Raw genomic sequence first — 21,722 nt, 5'->3', positions numbered from 1 at the left:
ATACCATTATAGAAACATGTTTGAATACCTAAATCAAAGTTAGCCAATGAGATGAATATGTAAGCAGGTGAGACAGTATGTTGATGAGGAAAGAAGACTGTACTATTAATACTGATGATGTTGACATACAAAATGAATGCATTAATGGATCCATCAGTTACTGTAAGGTTGAGAAGAAAGAGTAGTAATACTAAGAGAAGACCAGCAATTGCGATTGGTATAATTAAAAATATGTAAATATCAGAACAATATTGGCAATGAAAGGAGCCAAACATAGTGCTAAGACCGCTTTTACAGTGACCACACAAAACACCAGATCTTTTGAACTGACATTGTAAATCAGAATTGGAAATATTGAGGTAAAAAGTATTTGCTTTGCAGTAGTTAAATGGACAATTTTTGGACACATATATATTTTCATGATTCAAAATTGATATCCAACTGTTGGCAGAACGTCGTATAGCTCTTCTGTTGATATCACAATCAGTAATACCAACTAAATTTAAAAATGGGTAGCACTTACATATGTTATCTCTTTTAACAAAACCAAGAGGGCAAGGAAGTTGTCTAATGTAAAAGATGCTGTAGTCAATACCCGATGTCTGTGGAACCTTTAAAAACAATTCACACCAGCTGTCAGTAGGAAATGCTATTGTGTAGGTCAGTTTTGTGCAGCTTCTGCCGATAAGTTGCACATTCTCTTTTGGTTTATACACTATGCAAGATGTAAAATAAGTTTGATTTGTGTCTGTTTCTACTATAACTTCTGCACCTACAATTGGTAAGGCAAATGTAAAGGATTCTGTTATGGTCTGTCCCGGATACAAAGAGCCAAATTCGTTTTTATAGCAGTCTAGTTTCATTTTATTACAGTAGCAAAGTGATTGTTCATTTAACGCAAGCTGCTTTGAATTGTTGACTTGTAAGTATTTCTGGTTAACATCAATGGAAATAATATTGTGAAATACTGATTGTGAAATCCAGTAACAATGAGTGATGTGTATTCTGTATTCATAATAATTTCCTCCATCATATTTGCTACGTGCTCTAATCTTTATAAATTGATACACTCTTTTAAAGCTTTTTCTATTATTATTGAACAAAACTAAAGTATGTTTATTACTCATACCAATGTACTGGAAAAAACAAGGCAAATAAAACTTGTAATATGGAATTTTCAGCCATTTACTAATAGAGATTTCTCCTATTATATTTCCAGTAAAGTTGACAGTTGTATCATTAGCAACACTCATGTAAAAGCATTCGCTTTTTTTACAAATATACATAAATAGCAAAGCAAGATCATTCTGAGAAAATTCTAAATAGTGATAAACAGTAATTGTGCTGTTTTCCAAATTAATCATGGCCCCTATTTTTAATTTGATGTTATTAAATATTACTGGACCTATTAGTAGCAGCTCAGCATCTACGAACTTAAGCAAAATGACGGACTTTTTACCAGTATAATTGAAAAATGTCGTGTTTTGAATAATTACAGTACTTTCTATATAATAGTACCAGTAACCGTTATCTACATTGGCAGTAAATTTACAATGCTCGATGAAAATGTTTGAAATGTGCTTCATTCTGAAAGAGAAATTTTTAAACTTGCAATCACTCATAGTTATGGTATCGCTATATGATGCATATAGATATCCTATATCATTAAAGTGACATCTAGTGAACCATGTACTGACATGTTTTAAAGTGATAAATGTTTGTTTGCTGTAAGAGTTTTTGATAAAATTACAGTCAGTGAATTGCACTTCATTTTGAGAACTCCGTGTTGATACTATAATTAAAAATACATAATATTGCCTTGATAATTTTATATTTACATTTGATATTTTAATGGTCAATTTGTAAGTCAGTTGGGCCATTCCAAACTGAATTCCGTGTTTTTGAATGTTATTCTTAATAATATCACAATACATAATTGAAATAATGTGTTGTGCTATCACTAGTTGCTTTTCATGATAAGAAAATATTACTGCATAGCATGCAAGATGCTTTATGATAGAGATACCTAATACATTGATTCCCAAAAGAGATGATCCATTGTGTGTATGGTAAATGTGGACATTGAATAGCTCTAGGAAGCTACATTCATTTATCAATACTGCTGTCTGCAACACATTATACTGAGTTATACAATTTTGTATTACCAGATGTTTCATTGTTAGTGACGTGATGTTGTTCATTACAATACCAACTGATGAGTCACACTGGATTACTGTGTCTGGTGTTGTACCATTAGTTGTACTACCAATGAGTGAAATGTTGTGAACATTTTGTGTGATGAGGTTAGTATGAAGATGATGTAGTCCTGATAGGAAGAGTAGTTGAGTGTTAGAGGTGAAGTATTTGGTTGTATTAAGCAGGTAATGTTGTAGGTTATGACAATCATGACATGTAGTATCATCAGGTGTGACATTGTAGACAGTACAAGTTGCGATTTGCAAAACTAGGAATATTGGAAACGCTGAAGCTGATAGAATATATGGTTTGTATTCTAACAGTTTTGTGCTTAGCAAAACATTGAAGAAAATCATAATCGTATCCTTTCCAGTTTAAATACCTTTAAATAGAGTAAGGACATGTGGTTTAATGGCAAAACACACATAAATGCATAAGCGCACATTCTTTTCTATGAGCAGAATATATTGTATAAGCAAAATAGTTACACAATGATTTTAGCATAGCTTGTTCCCTTGGATTTACATGGTACTATATTTATATGCATGTAGTTTTTATCTTGGCATATTACATATTATACATTTACAATGATTGGAAATATAAGACTGTTTCACTTAGACTTATGATTGCATTATAATCATAAATCTAAGTCAAACAGCCTTATATTTAAATACAATCATAAATCTAAGTCAAACAGTCTTATATTTCCATTCAAAGTAACACAAAAGTGAATTGGGTTTTTAAAAATAAGATTAAAATATTTTAAATTCTATGGTAAAGAGAACTATAATAGTTTAGTGAATCAGACAGGTAATGCAGTGTTTACATGAATGTTGTCTGACACTATCATCATCAAATCTCGTAGTCCATAAGGTACATCACAGGTATACATACTGTATTATAATAGTACTATGTAGTTGCCAAATACTCACCTTTGGTGCAGTTATGTATTCCCAGCAGGTTACATAAAAACTATAATACCATAATACTGTATATGTAGTATTGTTAACATATATGGGCAGTCCGTGATTTATACAGGTAGCAATAATGTTGTGTTTCATAAGTTAAGATGAATATGTCAACATAGTTTCAGTACTGACTCCCTGCTATTCAGGCTTTCAGCTAAAACACAGATGTTAAAGGAGACACCTTTTTCACAGCTTGACTGCTTTGGTGTAAATTTCACTACTTTTTGTATTCTTTAGCCATAAGCCATCTTTGGTGCTACAGTTTTTCTTATCCACAGATACAATGATGATCATTGAAGATAGAAGTTATGATTGTATTTACTGTATTGCGTATTGCATTAGGCAACTGTTAATAGAATGCACATTTGTGGATTTCTGTTACAGAATAATTATATTTCTATTGTTAAATATGAACTTTTTAGTAAGTAGATTCTATCCAGAACTTTCATTTATAATGGTAATAATTAACTAAATAGCCTTGACAGCAGTGGTTCAGTGGTGAAGGTTTTGGGTTTTAGATGTGAAGGTCCCTGGTTTGTACTCTGAACAACTGTTTTCAATGTTTTTCATGCATTTTTAACCCTTTAATGAATGACTGTTCTATTAGAGTAGCTCTGCCCTGCAATCCTACATTTGTTTGGTGTTTGTCTTGTAACTCAGTAGTTGTCACACTGATTTCTTTTTAAACAATTTTAATTATCTTTTAAACATATTTGCTTACCACAAACCATACAAAGATCAGTGAGATCCAATAAACCCCAAAGTTACTCTCAGTATATGTATGTGTACAAACCTACAGCTATAAAAACAACTACAGCAATTCAGTTTGCTAGACGGTTTTGTAATTCAATTTGTCATCTTCTCCTTTAAAATGTATGGGCAGCTCCAAAGATAAAATGTATCTTTTTTTACTATGCATGCTAAAGTAGCCTATTGCAACCTAACACTATTATATTTTTGAGATTGGCAACCACTGCTCTACCTATTGTCACCCATATCTTGGAATGACTGGAACAAGTTGGGTGTGTGGCCTGGCTTTCCCTTACCTGGTAGGTAATGGCGCAATTTGTAGATGGCACTATCACTATGTATGTATTTTTACTTTCTTTCAATACAGATTACCCACACAATTGCAATGCTGGCTTTTTTGGCCACCTGGTACTCTACCATGTGTCTGACATACGTATATAAATTAAATTAATAAAATGTATGCCATAAACATATGGAATTCAGTGCATACAACCTGGTCCTGCCACTGGTTTCCTGCATTCAACAAAGTTTCGATATATAGTAAGATTCTGACTCCGTACTATTATAGGCTTTCAAAATAGCCCTATACTGGTACTAGTTGAAACCATTTATATGAATTGCGGTAAGTTATTAGAGCTTAAACTGATGTGGATGCATCATGCAGTTATACAAGGGTCATGACTTTTCTGGTCTCATTTGTGACTTCAGCATTAAGGTTGACTATGCAATAAGATTTTGAAAAGCCAAACTTAGTACAACACCTGTTGTTTGTAATAACAAACACAAACTGAAATGATGACACATGCAATAACACTTCTACACATAAACACCACCGCTGAATAACAATAAACATGTGCATAGCAGCACAATTCTAATTTACCCTGATGAAACTTGGTAGAAGGTGAAAAGCAGCATGATTATAATTAGTCCTTTCATTGGTTCCACCCTATCTTCCTTCCCGTACTCTTGATCACTGTCATCCCATTGTAACCAAATATAATTGGTAACAACTCACATAATATAGATGGCTAAGGAAACCTTACTTTATTCAGTTATACCATACATTATAGGACCAAGAAGTATACCAGGACACATAGTCATCAGTACAGTTGGATCTAGGAATTTTCAGAGGGGGTTTCAGGTTCAGGAAGTTTTCAATAACTGTGATCCCATTTAGCTATAATCTATTATGCCACTTAGCTATAGTCCAGCTGCATGGGGGTTGTTAACTCAGTCTTATAGCTCAGTGGCCTATAGCTACATAGATCTATAGTGAATCACAAAAAATCACTCCAACACATTGTTTCATAGTTGATCCAGGCCTTCACAGAAAGGTTTAAAGCAAAACAGCATTAATTATTTTTAGAGGTGCTTAACATGCTTCAACGCTGTAATGCCATTTTAGTGATTTCAAAGGCAAAGGTATGAAATTTGGCAAGTAGAAAAGGTCCCAAAGTGATACACCATGTATAACTGTTGGTGATTTTATAACTCACGACTTGTAAATAATTTTGGGGCACGCACATTTTTCAGCGGGGGTTTCAGCTGAAACCATTACAACCCCCCTGTATCCGCCACTGCAGTATGTACTATTTCAGAATTATTGCAAGTAAGGGTCATGGTGTATATCATTTGTTTACGTAAACAGACACAGTTCAGCAGAACTTGAAAACAGGTGTAGAGCCAGTTGGTAAAATAAACAGCTGTAACATTCCACTGAATAATACTGTTATGTTTCACTATAGCAAGATTAGCATATATCCCATCCTTGCCTTCCAAATCCCAAATGCAATTTTGCACAATGTAATGTACATTTATAATAGTGGGACTCTTTGTACAACTGTAAGCTATATACATTACACTCAAACAAGTACCTACGTACTGCCCTAATGACACTTCCACGCCCTCTTTAAATCCATCCTCAATAATAATTTTTTCCTCTGGCCCTAATGGCACTCCCTTCCACCCACATGTCTCTATGGAAAACAAGCTAGAAGAAAAACATAAAAAGGGAAAAAGAAAGAATTTACCTACAGAAGACACCTAAAAGAACATTGTAAGAAATCAGGGGTCGTAGGCCTGATATTTGAGAAGCGAAAATAATATACAGTGCTGAATGGGATTCTACACCTACAGGTTAAACATTAACTCGGCTCTGCATTGAAAGTAATACCTGCACCATAACATTACATGCAGTACCTTAAATGGTCGGATTGAAGGTGATCTAAGGCTGGCAACTAAATTTTAAAATTCTTTAGGAAATGCATAGGTTTTAACCACAATACACTACACACAACACGAACTTACGTGGGTCTGTATCCAAGAGACTTAGCTCCTTATCATCTTCGTTTGCACATAATCTCGTCTTTGTTAACAAAGGCTAGCTAGATCCTGGTTTTCAGTTATTACTCTCTCCACACCGTCTAGCTTTTAATATTTCTGGCGGCGCTCGGTCCTGACCGCCCAATACAGACAACTAAATTCCAGCAGCTTAGCGTCTCTCATTTGCAGCAAACCCATTTAGACAGGACTATATTATATAGGGATCATGCGATCACATATATTATTATAATTAATAATTAGTTATAATCAATCAGAGTTTAGCTAATGGCTGTCAGATTAGCTGCAAGTCGGTAGTCTTCATGAACCTATGGAAGAATAAATGACATTATTTTATGGCAGACATTAATAACAGATGAATGTATGAATGCAGATACTGGTCACGTGTACAAACAACAATATGAAGAAGCAAGCAAGCAAGCACTCATCTCACTCACTCACTCACTCACTCACTCACTCACTCACTCACTCACTCACTCACTCACTCACTCACTCACTCACTCACTCACTCACTCACTCACTCACTCACTCACTCACTCACTCACTCACTCACTCACTCACTCACTCACTCACTCACTCACTCACACACACTCACACACACACTCACTCACTCACACACGCATGCACGCACACACACACACACACAGACAGAGTTGCTGCATTTAAATCAGCACACAATTCATTTCTATTAACACCTTATTTCAAGTACGTTTATACAAGGCTATTTAGTACAGAGCAATTTTGTTTCTACACCCCTGTGTCTGTACCCCTGACAACTTCTTTAATAACAAAAATCATATCCGTGTGAAGTACAAGTTAAACTGGGTCACGATTTTTGAAGGGGCATTGAGGGGTCACTATCCTCACCCCTTGCACCTTATCAGTTAGAATTCCAACATTGAACTAAATGATTAGAATAAGCATAATAAATGAGCACAGTAAAGCAAACAGAATTACAGACAAACAAACAAACAAACGTAGGACTAGGCAATTCATAAAGAAAAATAGATCCCAGACCGTCACTATAGCATCTTTACGCCACTGCTGGATGCATATATCGTGCGAGGGACAATTTGTGATTCCGTTTGTTATTCAAATTTAGCTATGACTCACAAAGTAATTCATAGTAGTGGCGATATAATAAAGACGCCTTGCCTTTTGTGTGAAGCTTAATATCGCCAGCTATTTTACTTTTACAAATTCTTGTGCGTGGGCGCCTCACCCACCCCTCCCCTCCCCTCCCTCTCTCCTTCCCCTCCCTCCCACCCCCTTATATGCTACACGTGTAATATTATGGTAGCTTGAAAAAACTTGTTAACTTTATAGATTTTTGTGTGCAAGTATTTAAATACTCTAATACAACAAACAGCACTTTTGACAAATGTTCAGAAATGTACATTTCTTGTAATGACCTACAGAAGCCCAGGGAATGTTAGTGAACTGGTAGATGCCCCTCTGCAATGGCGAGATCTATTGCCGGGGGCACACCAGGACGCTTAGAGCATGATCGAGAACCACGGATGTACATGATGGAGGAGCGAAGCAAGGAGAATCCCAAACTGCAACGGAGCCAGCCCATCACCACTGAATATGGGGAACTCCACTTCTCACTGAGTAATTGAGCCAAATGCTTATAGGTGGTAGTGGCTGCTTTCCCCATTCCACTGGAGGAGGAAAAATCTGATGGGGTAAAGCTGCCATGCTCTACTTTGCGTATACTATTATTATTTAATGGGCTTGTAGATGCCAAGGCAAGCTAACTTGCCAGGCTAGGCCGCAGGCCTTTGAAGGTGCCCATATCTAGATTGCTTCCAAAAATTATCCAAGCACAGCTTGAAGGTTGCAACTGTTGGCGCTGAAATGATAAAGTCAGGTAAGGAGTTCCATAGACGCTCCTCATAAGCACGACACTTCTCAGCCTCATTCGGGGGTAGCCAGTTCCCATGCAAAAACCCAACATGGTGTACGATAGTCCCAATATTTAAGTATTTCAAAAATATTTCTGTATTTAAAATATATTTTGTAAATACAACATAATTCTAATTTCGATTATTATCGTGATGTTTTTACCTCGAGTTTTTGCTAATACTTGTACAGGAACACCTGAGAGAGTAGCTGACAGGGATGAGAGGAACTTCAGAAGAGACACAGGTGTACTTTGCACTTTCAATTTGAACCGTTGTATAGAGCGGCGACCATAATTGAACTCACTAAGGGACGAAAACGAGAATAACCTATTTTGTACGTGGTTCGGGATTTGGATTTCTAAATATTTCTTCCAATACAGCTGCTCAAGACAGCATTGCAATTTTAGAAGACCCTCAAGTCGAGCTTCATTTACTACGCAGCTGTCTTGGAAGCTGCAAGATCATTTATCTTTTGCGCACAGTGCCATTGCACTCCTTTTTAGAACAGTTTGATTCTAATCTTAAATCTTGCCTACGTCGCATAATACAATGTAGTCTTCCTTGGTGCCAAGCCACTTTACCATTTCGCTTGGGGGGTCTGGGCTTGCGCTCATCCTTTTCTTCTGCTGCTGCGGCCTTTTTGGGTTCATGTAATAGTGTTCGTCTCCTGGCTTTTCATCTTCTATCCCAGGACTTTCATGATCTAGTGTTTCCAAATGAAGAACATGCTGTTGCTACCTTTGAAAGGTTTACATCTGATATCCTCTGCTACCCAGCAGGACTTACAGGCTCTGTTAGATCAAAATCAGTATGACCAACTATTTGCTTCTTTCAACATCCGAAACCGTGCTCGACTTACTGCTCTCTCTCACTCATCTGGTACTAGCAGTGGATGGCTCAAAGCTATTCCTCAAGTCTCCCTTGCTCTGGCTATTCCTGGTCCTGAGTTTGTTGTTGGCCTTCGTTTGTGGCTCGTTCCACTTTCCCCATTATGTGTGTGTCTTACTTCTATTGACCAATTTGGTGACCATCTTCTAGAATGTTCTCATGGTCCTATGAGAATTCGTCGCCATGATGCTCTAGTTGACATTGTTTGTCATGCTTTGTCCCAGAGTCACTCAGGAGTTTTGAAGGAACAACGTGTTTCTTATGAAGATAATTCTCGCCCAGGTGATGTGTACCACCCTGATTTTCAGCATGGTCGTCCAGCTTATTTTGATGTGTCTGTTCGTAGCACTACCCAGCCTTCTCACATTTCTTTTTCTTCTTCTTGTGCTGGGGTAGCTGCTGCAGCTGGTGAGTTAACCAAGGACCAGAGACATCAAGATGCTGTAGAGGAGGCGGGGTGTGACTTTGTCCCACTTGTTGTAGAAACTTTTGGTTTTTGGTCACCATTTGTGCTTCAAACCCTTCGTACCATCGCTGAACGCACCACAGCCAGAAGTGGTGCATCAACCAAACAGGCTTGTAAACATTTGTTACAACAACTTTCAGTTTCTTTATGGACGAACAATGCCCGTATGATTTTACGGTACTGGGCTTTGCAGTGTGAGGACTCTGATTTTCCTTTCCCCAAACCCCTGTTGTAATTAATTGTGTTTGTAGTTTAGTTGTAAGTAATTTGTATTGTAACTGTATTATTTTAAAAAAAATTAGAGTTATCAAAAAATATATATATATTTAATGGATTTCTAATTGGATTTCTTAGATAGTGTACGAGAGTCCCAAGACGTTGGCTACCCCTCGGCCTCATGCCTACGAAAAGTGGCAGCCAAGGTGGTAGACCGATTCAGGCGATTGGAAGCTGCAAAAGAATTAAAGCCGTTGATGTTTTTGGAACTCACGGTTTGTCTTGCAGGCGTAGTGGAGGCCATATTCCTCGGCATGCTGCCGTGAATGAAACTGTTCATCGTGCTCTGGTGTCTGGAGGTATACCTGCTGTTTTGGAACCGGTCGGTGTGTGTCGTAATGATGGTAAGAGGCCAGATGGTATGTCTTTGATTCCTTGGTCGCGGGGCTTACCCTTGCTCTGGGATTTTATCTGTTCGGACACCCTGGCCCCATCTACTTTATCTACTTCTGCTAGTTTTTTTTTTGTTTTTTTTTTCCTCCGGCCCTAATGGCACTCCCTTCCTCCACACATCGCTATAGAATGCTAACAAAATATTTGAAAAATTAATTATAACCTACAGAAAAGAACCTACACAGAACCTACAGCATGGCCAGGGTTCAATGGGCAGGCAGGTGCCCCTCAGCGACAGCAAGACCCGCACACACGGACACTTGGATCTTGAGCGTGATCCCCTGATGCACATAACTGAAGAGTGGAGCAAGGAAAACCCCAAACTACAACGGAGCCAGCCCATCACCACAGAATATGGGGAATTCCACTTCTCGCTCAGCAGGCGGGAAAGATGTTTATAAGTGGTGGTGGCAGCCCTTCCCATGCCACCTGAAGTGGAAAAATCAAGGGGGGTAAAACTCCCATGCTCCACCTCCCGAATCCGTTCCTCATAGGCACGACGTTTCTCTAGTTCATGTTTTCGAAAAGCAGTAGATAGCGTAGAGGAACGATTAGAAGCTGCAAAACAGTTAAAAACTCTCACATCAAAGAAGGTATGGTGGTGTAGGCGCCTCCAGAAGCCGGAAGCCCTGATGTCTACCCTTGCATCATCATCTTGAATGGCAGAGCGATAATGTAAGGTCTCACCAGACAAAGGGTGCAGCTGTGGTTCAATCTGGACATTATGGCAGACTTCAGACATCAAACTAGCTGTCAGATTCCTAATTTCATTATGCCGAATAATCGGAAAGGCACCATGTGGGCAGCTAAGGGCGTGGGATAGGCTAAACTCCTTGCCACACACACAGTGAGATGGAAGTCGTGATGGCATGTAGCCATACCTTAAACAAATGGCATCAATGAACTCACCCTTATGAAGTGCAAAGCCATACTGTTCTAGAAGAAGAGCAGTAAGCCAAGAAGAAGAACCTTTCTCGGTGCAGCATTCAACAGCCCAGCGCAAAGGTGGAGGGCAGCTGGAAAGTGTGGACTGTAATTGGTTAGATAAGGATCGCTCTTTGACAGAAGAAAGATGACGAAAAATCTCATGCTGATGTTGAACTACATCTTCAGACAAAGCAGGGTTTTGATGGTAAATCAAATCTATTAAGCCATGCAGCAGCTCCCTTGAAAAAGTGTACTGCTCATCAGATGTCAAGGTGGGATTACTGATGCCCAGACCTCCAAAACGTACAGGAAGGCCAAACAATTCTCGCTCAACGTCACCAACAGGATACAGTAGCAACTTAGGAAGAAAATGGCTGCGAACAGCAGATTCAAGTGGTGAAAGCCGGTTGGAAATAATTGGAGTGGTACAAAAAAAAAAATTCCACTTAGAAAGGTAACCATGGGCAAAAGCGGCATAAGATGCATGAGGCTGTGTCTCAGCAAAAGAAGATAGGCGAGAGACTCCTTGAATCCATTCATCAACACGCTGTTCAGTAAACGAGTCAATAAAGGTAGTGGAACCCAATGCTGCACCCAAGTATGGGTGACCAGAAGAGGTGACCTGAACGCTAGTTCCCATGAAAACATGATTAGCCCTCTGCAACAAACCTTCCTTGACAACTAACCAGCACTTGACTGCATTAACATTATACCCAAAAGAGCCACTGAAAGAACACAATGTATCTCACCATTTCTTCAGCTGACGAAGCGAACCCCCAGCAGCAGCATCATCCGCATACCAAACTTGCTTGGTAATACCCCTTAGACGTTGAATAACTGGAATCAAACTGATAGCATACATGGGCATTGCTAACGGGTCTCCTTGTGTAGTACCCTCTCGAGACAATATGGATGTACCATCAATAAATAAGTTTGAAGCTATACGATAGATGTTGGTCAAAACAGTAGCAAAGGGATGACACAAATCAAACATGTTCAGAAGGGCAGAGCAACGATTCAGGGAATTAAAAGCATTAGAAGCATCAATCAGCAGAACCCCTTCGGAATGTGAATCATTAAAAATCTCTCTCATGGCATGCACTGCAGCCTCACAGCCCCCACGCTGACCCGCACAAAGTTGAAGGCTGCCTGATGTTTTTAAGATGTCCTGCTTCAATACACTTAGGATAGCCTTACAAATGATCCTCCTGGAGGTTTCTCCTATCCCTATAGGTCGAACACCCGGATTTTTATCCAGGGCAATAAGGCGACTGTTGAGTAAAGGTTGCAAAGTGGAGGGATCCACAAAAGAAGTGCAAATCCGCCTAACAACCATGGCCAGAGAACGGCATAAGTCCACTGATGCTGAGTGAAATGATGTACAGAGGCGGCGCCAGCCTTGGGCATCCACCCCTGATGGCCCAGCAGCGCCCTCCATTCGAAGCACAACCTTCCGTATGACATCGTCATTAAGACAGTCAAATATGACAGGATGACAATGACTAAAGTTTGTTGAATCAGTCACAATTAGGCTGGAAGAGGAAGCTGGAGATGGAGATGGATGTTTCTTAATGAGCTCCTCCAGTACAGTGGACTCCCCAACCTGTTCAGAGATCGGCAAAAAGGAGCCACGAGACTTGTCAGAGACAAAGCGCAAGGCAGCCTTTACCTTACCCTGGAACATAAGGTTAGCAAATTTTCTGGCAGTGTCCTCTGAGTTGGATCTCTCTCCCTTGTTGGTCTGCAAACGATGCTGAATAGAGCAGCCCTCATTCAATAGATCCAGTATATTACCATCATGCCACAATGGAAGGCGACGTTCCAGACACATCACGTGGTCATGACATTTAGAGTTCCAATGTGGGCGTTGAAGCAGCAGTGCAGGCATAACCATAGCAGCCTTCAATGTAATACACTCCATGGTAGAAGCTGTTCCATAATTGTGAAAAAGTTTTGATAGTTCAGTTACAAAATTAGTGCCTGCTTTTCCAAATGGCACCATGAAAAGGTTGTTTCTCCAGTGAACAATGTGATCATATGCAGTAGAGATACGGTCACAAAACTCAGACCCATTCAGAGATGAGCCCCACAGAAAGTTCAGAGTGTTTGCGGATACAAAAGCAGGAAGAGCAGGAACTCCAGCACATGATGGACAAACAAATGGTTCATTATGACTTTCCATGTGCCGGCCCTCCTCAGGAGAAATCCCCACACACATCCCATGGTACCACTTATGACAGTTCTCCCTCTGTATATCACACACAATCATAAAGTTACCATCATGAGGTTGCTGACAGGAACACCATGGTCCCAGTGGGTCATCATCATCACTAGGATCCGACTGCTCACCCTCCCGTGTATCAGAACCAGCCTTGCGAGCAGCGAGACGAGCTGATCTTCTCATTATTCCAAATAAAGCGAATCTGATCCTGGCAAAGATACACGCAACGCGACGACAACGGGCAAAATAAACACACAAAAGCTACCTGGTGCTCCGCCGTTTACAGCGAGGATAGAAATCTCAGGTGTTGCTAGCGAAAGAAAAGCTGATACCCGTGGATCAAGAACCCCGACGCGTCAAGTAAAATAACTTGAGTTATCTAGTACTTCTGCTAGTGGTGCCAGCCGGCTGGCAAACTCTGCAGAGTTAGCTAAGTTCAGAAAATATTCTTCTCTGACGCCATCATTTCACTTCTCCCCTCTATGTGTTGAGGCCCTGGGCAGTGGCGTATCTAGACATTTTACTTTACCTGCATGGCACTGGGTGGGCACGCCACTCAGCCAAGCAACACACATACACATGCCCATCTTCATATGGACATCAATATAGCGTCTAAAATATGTTGTGCATCACTATCTATGTGCTATACCTACATTTATTTATTATTATTACTGTGTCAACTTCGCAAGCGAAGACTTTACACAGAGGGGGGGGGGGAAGGGGGGGGGGGGGGGATTTATGCAATTATAATTGATTAATTTGATTCTTAAATTGTTCAATAGAGGTAATTTCTTTGATGTGATTACATTAACCAGTGGCAGATCTAGGATTCTTAAAAGGGGATTTCTGAAAATTGGTATAGCTACATAAGGCATCTGATGGCAATCCTCCTGAAAAATTTTGAGATTTTAGAAGCTCTGAGAGGGATTTTAAGCTATTTTTGGTTAGCAATTACAATACATTCAATGCTTTAAACCGTAAATAGTTACTAAGTACTATGATCATCTGTCTAAATTGTCAGAGCATCATTAATAAAAAAGAAGCTTTTTGGGAACTACTGGAACGTCATTCACCTGATATTGTTGTAGCATGCGAAACTTGGTTGGATCAATCAGTAACAGATAATGAGATCATCCCATCAGGCTACAAACTTTACCGTCGTGATCGTGACGATGGCTATGGTGGTGTACTTATTTCAGTAAAGGACAAAATTGACAGCCAAATTATTGAATGTAGCATATCGTGTGAATTGTGTGCAGTTAAATTACATCTAACTGAGAATCAGTCCTTGATAATTATTGGCATATACAGACCACCTAACAGAGATATACTTTATGCACAAAATCTGTTTGATTCTATCATTAATATATCAGCTAGAAACTCGAATTCATTTATTTGTTGTGCAGGTGATTTTAATCTCCCAGACATAGACTGGGATACTGAATCAGTCTCTAGATACAGGTACCCATTAGCTATAAACCAATCCTTATTGAAAATGTCTGCAGACTGCTTTTTTACACAGCTTGTAAACGGTGGGGACTATTCTACGGAACGGAACGGAACGGAACGGAACGGAATGATGGACTAAACTACGGAACGGAACGCTTTCTCAAATTGAAGCTTGCAACTTACCATTGCTGAAACTGCCCTTACGAGTTATCAGTGGCACCTCCAGTGGGTGATTAAACATAAGATAAAAAGAATTAAAGGATCGATTGTGGGTTCTTGTTGGTTGTCATTAGTAACGGAGTATTAATTGTGGGATGAGCTGCATCAGTGATGTTCATCCTTGGTTCATCTACGGATATACCAAGAAGGGCACTTTATGTGAGCTGGTTTGCTAGAAAACAGTCTGGGCCGGCTTTTCAAGTCATATGTCAGTGTACAAATAAAGCAAGCAGGAAGACACTGGTAACAGGAAAGAGCCAGCTGAATTAAAACTTGAAGAATTTTGTGCAGTGTGAGAGGAGCAAATATTTTGGCAGATCGCAAAAGGGCTATATTCTGCGAACATCACTGAGTTGAATGCATGGAGTTATTAACAGCCGGTGCAGTGGACCAATGCTGTATTCAATAGTGAACTGATTTTTTTCTGTTGCACAAATTCAAGGATGTGTCTGACTGCTAGCCTTGAATCAGGCCAAATGTCAAAACTCCAAGATCAACTTATAAGCCTAGCTATGCATGTGAAACCATGCCCATTGCCACCAGGCAAATGTGATTTGGACCAAGATGTGTGTGTAATTTCAATGTATCTAGTCAGACCGGAAATGGAACACTCACATTAATTACATACCACCTAAGAATCCTAGGATTTCTTAAGTGTAACATTTCACATGCTTCACTTCAAACAAAACAGGTTAAATTTGTTCATCTATTTTCAAGTGATTCCCAGTCCAGCTGCATGGTCCATGAAATTACAGTGGGATCTTACAGTGTGGGCTGCTCTGTGTTGGATCTACTCTAGAGTTGAGATTTCAAGGTAGACTGCCAATGTATCGACACTGTTGTAGCATATTTAAGTGGAGGACAAATGAATACAGTAATGCTAGATTATTTAAGTATACAAATTGATATCCCATTTTGATTTGTACCTCCACTTTGCAACAAATTCAAGAACAAGAAGTTACCACCTTTTTAATCTCCAACCGCTGTCATTAAATAACCAAGATCTCACCAGTCCTTGTTTTTTCCATCTACAATTTAGCTTTGGAACAATAATTATATAAAGGCTCTAATTCATATTTAGTATTTAAATCTGTAATTCACGTTGTGGTTTTACTAATTTTATTCTTCATTTCCTTTGAAGTTGTACAGTATAGGTAAACAATGATAAATTTTCTCTCCCATCTTATTCTAGGACTGAGAAAAATTTAATTATTTGTATACAGGCTCAAAATTGAGAAAATATAAAGCAAGTGAATTCATATTATACAGTCAGTTTGCTTTTTGTGAATCAGAGACCTTACAATTACTTTAATTATGATGTAATTTTGGACTATAAAAACAGACTTGTTGATTGTAATTGTGCTGCTGTTTGCTGCTGTGAATAAAGATGGTTCTCTGCCTGTGTGTTAAAAACTGCACTTTAGAGACTATCCTACCAGGGGAACCTTTTACATTTTGGATATTTAATGTAACAAAAATTCAATGAATCCATGCATGCATCTCATCGCTGGTTGTCTGAACATTCTGCAAGTGATACCTCACTCAATCAACCATATATTCTGTTTATTAGACTGAATAAAGTCATGATCACCTAGACTTTTCCTGTCACCAGTAACTTTCTAGTTAATTTCTCTGTGGATATTACGCTCTGAAACTGAAGAAATTGAGTGGTCTTCTAAATTATTTATCTTGTCAAGATCACCAGAAGCAACTGACATCCAATCAGTTACTATATTGTAGTAACAAAACTTGCCTTGGTCATGCAATAAATGAATTGAAGAGACCTGCTTGATATATCAGGTAATAGAACAATGCACTGCATGAAACAGCTATTAATATTTTATTATTGTCCTATTCCATTTCCTGGAAGTTCCACTGATGAATACAACTTCAGCAATGATAGCGGCTAGACAAGCTGTAAGTTTTGATTCAGAAAACATTCCATTCTGTAAAATAGACACCATCCTGGATTCAACTCACTACTCAGGCTAAGATATCTGACATTATGTAGTCCACTAATCTGTTAATGAATCATTGATGTTCACACAATATAGCCTCCTTGAGGTATCTGAATGTTTGCTCTTCACACACTGCACAAAATTCCTTTAGATTCTATTTAGCCTGACAGAGTTGATTCAGCTTGTCACCATACTTGTTTCCTTTGTAGTGTAGCTACATACTGCCGGATTTATGCCTATTAGAAAGGCTGAGCCCCAGATTGTACATTCTATAGTCAAAGTAAGCAAAAACAACTCACATATTAGCAAAAACAAGTCATGCATTAAGTTCCCTACTTGATACATCCGAAGATAAACAGCAAGAACCCACAATCGATCTTTATCTTTCTTGGGGTACGTTTGTTTACCAGCTGGAAGTGCCACCGATAACTTGTACAGCAATGGTAAGCTGCAAGCTTCAATTTGAGAAAGCATTCCGTTCCGTAGTTTAGTCCATCATTCCGTTCCGTTCCGTTCCGTAGAATAGACCCCACCCTTGTAAACTCTCCCACTCGTGATAGAAACATCCTCGATCTTTTTTTTACAAATAGACCATTGCTTACAAATAGTTGCTCTACTGAACCTGGAATAGGCGACCATGATACTGTTTTAGTGTCTATACATATCAAATCTCCTATGCCAGTGAAACCCCACCGAAAAGTGTACCTTTGGAATAGAGTTAACTTTGATGAAGTAAGATCCAAATTTACAAATTTAAGTCAAGAATTTATTAACCATCATACCATTGACACACCAATTGAAGACTTATGGAATTCAATATGCCATATACCTAAATCAGTTCTCAATGAGTGTGTTCCCTCTAAAATAATAACAGGCACTCCCAAAAAACCATGGAAAAACAGAAAAGTAAAGCAATTACGTCGAAGAAAACAGAAACAATACAACTTGGCAAAACAAACAAATCTTGATAGCCATTGGAAATATTACAAAATATTGAAAAAACTTATGCAAAAAGAATGTCGAAAAGCTTATAATGACTATATGCACCATATGGTATATGATCCTTATCAAAATGGCAGGAAAAAGAAATTTTTCAACAAGTGAAGTCTTTACTCAGAGATTCTGCAGGAATCCCTATGCTTGAGAAAGATGGCATTATGTACTCCACCGACATCTCTAAAGCAAATATACTAAATGAACATTTTTACTCTGTATTTACCAAAGATCACAATGCCATAATACCAGAAATGCCAGATAGTACATACCCTGCCATGCCTAGCATCGAAATAAATAATGAAGGAATTGCTCAGCTTAGGGACCCGCCGATTATGCTCATATTTTTACCTATTATGCTATGCTGCACTGCTCAAAAATTTACCTATTATGCTCAAATTATGCCCAATTATAGCTCTCATGCTCCGCTAATAATTTCCAGTTTATGGATAAATAATAAGTGGCTGAAGCAAAAACTTACTTAATTGTCAAAATGCATATCACAGAAAAGATCGATATACTCTAATAGAACAGTCAGCTATATGATTGTTCTATTAGAGTATATCGATCTTTCTGCGATTGCTATTTTTATAAGCAAGAATTCATACTGTCACAAAATATTCTACCTATTATGCTAACATTATGCTCAATGCTTTCAGGCACCTATTATGTTCATAATTATGCCAGCATAATCGGCGGGTCCCTAGCTCAGTTGCTTAGTAATATTGACCCATTTAAAGCAATGGGATCAGATGGGTTACCATCTAGACTGCTTAAGGAATTATCAAATGAATTAGCTCCTTGCTAGTCTACCTTGTTCAGGGCTTCCCTACACCAAAGTACCATCCCTGGGGATTGGAGGACAGCACTAGTTACCCCACTTCATAAAAAGGGCAGTCGTAGCGACCCAAGCAATTACCGTCCAATTTCCCTTACCAGTATCTGTTGCAAGGTGCTTGAACATATTATTTACTCAAATGTCATGTTACATCTAGAAAAACTGAACATACTCTCTGTAAACCAATTTGGATTCCGTGCGTACTATTCACGATCTTACACTAAATTTAAACAACAAAATGCAAACAGATGTAATTCTGCTCGACTTTTGCAAAGCTTTTGACAAAGTACCACATCATCTATTATTGCATAAATTATATCATTATGGTATTAGAGGCTCAACTTTTAAATGGATATCTTCATTCCTAAGTGGACGTAGTCAACGAGTGGTCTGTAATGGTTACACATCTGCACCAGTAAATGTTACAAGTGGTGTTCCCCACGGAACTGTATTAGGACCATTGTTATTTCTTGTTTACATAAATGATTTACCCGATACTATTTCTTCATGTTGTAGTCTATTTGCTGACGACTGTTTGTTATATAGACAAATAAAAAACAAAAATGACCAGGAAATTCTCCAACATGATTTACACAATTTAGAGCAGTGGGCCAAGAAGTGGATGATGATCTTCAATGTCGATAAGTGCCAAGTATTACAGACATCACTAAGAAATATATTTGCTTTCTCCTATACATTGTATAATCACTTTCTTGAAAATGTAAATGAAGCTAAATATTTGGGAATTGTCATCGATTCCAAGCTAAATTTTAACAAGCATATTGACTCGATGTGTAAAAAAGCAAACAGTGCTCTAGCTTTCTTAAAGAGGAACTTGTCGTCATGTAAATGTGAAATGAAATCTGATGCTTATCTAATGTATGTTCGACCAATTTTAGAATATGCTGCTTGTTCCTGGGCCCCCCATACTAAATGTAACATCGATAAACTGGAATCGGTACAGCGACGAGCAGCAAGATTTGTAAATGGCGATTACCGATATACGAGTAGTGTTACTGAGATGATAAATACACTAAGATGGAACAGCCTGCACAGCCGTAGAGATACTCTCCGATTACAAATGATGTATAAGATTACCCACCATATAATAGACTTAAAACTACCTAACTATATCAACTACAATCCAGGAATTACTAGAGGCCATGATTACAAACTTACTGTACCCTTCACACGGATTGATCCATACAAGTTTAGCTTTTTCCCAGCCACCATTGCATTATGGAACAAATTACCAACTGAAATAGTTAACGCTACTTCAATTGACTCTTTTACTTACTTACTGAATATTAATTAATTTTGTACATATATTGCACTTACATACTCGCTTGCGAGGTTTTGCAAGTTGTTTGCTATGACAAATTGTCAATAGAATAATGTTTATGTATTGAGAATGCCACTAAGCTAAATTTAAAAGGGGGTTTCTGTCGAAACCCATCTAAATCCGCCACTGGGTCATTCCGTGTCAAATCAACAAGGAATTTAGGGTCACATCTCAGATTTTGACGAAACTTGGTGTGTTTGTAGTACCTGTGGTGCTTATCACTCACGCAAAGTTTTAGCTCCATACATTCCATAGTTTCTGATTTATGACCACAAATATTTTGAATATTTCATGAAAATTTGGTCCATCTCTAGTTACAAAATCAACTGCAACTTTGTACTGTGTAAATATTTTTAAACACAATTTTCAGTGATGGAAGACTGTTGATAGACCTTTCTAGTGATCCCTAAATTATGGGATATCTACTTAATTATGGTTCAAAAGTGCTTCATTGAAAACTTTAATCCTTTATATTTTGAAAAATACTGCATGAAATTTTTCGAATTCTTTCGTGAATAATGATTGGATCATAGTCTATGTTTGATAAAATTTTTGTGGTGGGACCACAATGGGCTCAAGAGATATAATGAATTATGTTGTGGTATGCGGTGGAATTTTCAGTCTATTATTGCTGTATTGGAGTGTACACCTCCAATAACCACTCGCAACAAGGCCATGCCAAGTTTGTCTTACAGAATGAAGGTGTCTAGGTGCATTGCAACCTGTGTTAATGACCACCTGTATTGAAAGCAACGTTGAAACCGGGTCACTACTGCTGACCCATTGACCCGGATTTGACCCGGATGTGACCCGGATTTGATCCGGATTGATTAAAGCCGAGACGTGTTTCGGCTAGTCTCGAGCGAGCGAACGAGTCTACATTTTGAGCGTTCGATTTGTGTTGAGTAAATATTGCAACTTCAGCCTAGCTGTAGGTTGAAGACCAAAAAAAAAAGAAGGTATTCACCTACTGACAATAACTACCCCTCACCATAGATACCTTCAATTTCGTGCTACATACTACACTTACTAACAAATGAGCGTGGCTGAGCATATGTTGGTATTGCGATAAGTGGGCGTGGCTCACGAAGATTAGATTAGATTAGATTATCAATTTTTGTCAAAGACATGGGTACACAAAAGGCACAGCCTGCAAACGTGCTTCCCATACAGAACATACAAGTACAAAAAACAAACACATAACAGTAACACAAAAACAAAACACAAAACAATAACATTAGAATACACGGATTGAAAAACAAAACAGTTACAAGATTATGCAAAAAGAAAACGACGAAGTGCAGTCCGGAACGCAACTGGATTAGTCAATTTTAGAATACGATGGGGAATGGTGTTCTGTCATGCTACAACCGGTCCCCCCAAAATCGGTCCCCCCGGACCAGTTGCAGCAACCATACTTGGTCCCCCCGGACTACTTGCAGCACTGCAACTTGTCCCCCCCGGACAACTTACGCCGCCACAGTTGGTCCCCCTCTGCCATAAGTGGTCCCCCACTGACTTTATCATAAACTCGATCATAGATCTTTGAGAAGGCGTAAGGCTAGGCACAAAGTACCCCACTGTGCCGACC

At 38.7% G+C, this 21,722-nt stretch overlaps 1 long non-coding RNA gene across 2 annotated transcripts; it reads right to left on the bottom strand.

Annotated features, from left to right (window-relative positions):
• Positions 1 to 1,846: 1,846 nt before the first annotated feature.
• LOC136242997 (uncharacterized) lies at positions 1,847 to 13,783 on the bottom strand. 2 transcript variants are annotated; one of them, XR_010694695.1, is made up of 3 exons: positions 13,389 to 13,782; positions 6,222 to 6,562; positions 1,847 to 2,578 (listed from the first exon to the last, which is right to left on the bottom strand). It is a non-coding gene; the product is annotated as an uncharacterized lncRNA (long non-coding RNA). The 2 variants fall into 2 exon arrangements; XR_010694696.1 differs by lacking the exon at positions 1,847 to 2,578 and having other exon boundaries at positions 13,389 to 13,783.
• Positions 13,784 to 21,722: the final 7,939 nt, after the last annotated feature.

Source organism: Dysidea avara, chromosome 13 (genome assembly GCF_963678975.1).
Source record: "Dysidea avara chromosome 13, odDysAvar1.4, whole genome shotgun sequence".
NCBI lineage: Eukaryota > Metazoa > Porifera > Demospongiae > Dictyoceratida > Dysideidae > Dysidea > Dysidea avara.
This window is presented reverse-complemented; position numbering and strand designations above follow the sequence as displayed.